The sequence below is a fragment of the Orycteropus afer genome, unplaced genomic scaffold (assembly GCF_000298275.1).
Source record: "Orycteropus afer afer isolate SDZICR_OR568_19922 unplaced genomic scaffold, OryAfe1.0 scaffold00071, whole genome shotgun sequence".
NCBI classification, from domain to species: domain Eukaryota; kingdom Metazoa; phylum Chordata; class Mammalia; order Tubulidentata; family Orycteropodidae; genus Orycteropus; species Orycteropus afer.
Genome location: NW_006921658.1, coordinates 8768428 through 8769786, shown reverse-complemented (window position 1 = coordinate 8769786; position 1359 = coordinate 8768428).

The window sequence follows — 1359 nt, the reverse complement described above, 5'->3', positions numbered from 1 at the left end:
AAAAAAAAAAAAAAAAAAGATTCATGGAAACCATTAGTCCTCATAACTGGTACACCATGGGATCCGCAGCCTATACAACTGAGACCAGAAGAACTAGATGGTGTCCAGTTACCACTGTCAGCCACTCAGAGGGGGATCTATGTGGGAGATCCTGGATAGAGAGGGAGAACAATGTGGAACAAAATTCAAAATCATTTGGGAAAAAAAAAGGGGAGGGGGGCCAGGTTTGTTGGTCTGATGGAGCCTGGTGGAACCACTGAGACTATGGCCCCTAGCTGCCCTTCAGGTCTGGAAATGAACCCATACCTGTGGCTTCCAGCCAAACAAAAGACAGACATACAAGTTGAATATTTACCTGAGGTAGATAAACTCCTCGGAGAGAACAATCATGGGAGAATAGAAGGGCTGTGTATGCACAGGGAAACAACTCAGTGGGCAGGAGTGCATGAAGGGAAGGACACAGGGAAGAAGTAACTATTGGGAGGAAGTTGGAGGGGACTTGTTGCATTGGGGTAAATTGTAGTCAATGACACGGGACAAAGTATATGTGAACTGCTGTAAGGAAAGTGAATTTACTCTGTAAACTTTCACCCAAATCACAATTTAAAAAAAATAATAATAATAATAGTAAATTTACCCATGTACCTAAAGCTTAGCTGGAAAAAAAAAAAAAAAACTAGAGTAATTACTATCACTTAACAAGCATTCAACAAATATTAATTAGTAGTGTGTGTGTGTAGAAAAAAAAAAATTAAGTATTTCCTAGGACTAATTAGGGCACCCAAAAAGCTTCCATAAAGGTTTACAGCCCTGGAAACTCTGTCGGGCAGTTCTGCTGTGTCTTATAGGGTTACTATGAGTTGGAATCAACTCTACAGCAACAGGTTTGGACATTTCTCAGATAACTGCCTTGGTTCAATTTATTTATTTTTGTTACATAAGTCTGTAACAAGTGATCCTTTCTGTGGGAAGGAAACTTTCCAGAAGGACCTGTTGTGTCCCTCAAGTAAGGTCTAACCCATAGCACCCCACAGGACAGAGTGAAACTTCCCCCATAGTGTTTCCTAGACTGTAATTCTTACAGAAGCAGACTGTCATGTTTCTTCACAGAGCAGGAGTATTTAAGTATTTAAGCACCAGTATTTAAGTTAAGCCAACCTCTTCACCATTGTGCCACCAAGGCTCCTTCAAAACGCACCTAGAGGAAAAATAGAGGATAAAATTGCAAAAGCCAAAATGGATCTTTAGTGAAAATACAACAGGTAGCTAATCAAGAGGAAGGGAGGTTGGTGGCATAGCGACTAAGGCATTTGACTGCTAACCAGAAGGCTGATGGTTCAAACCCACCAGCCACTTCTC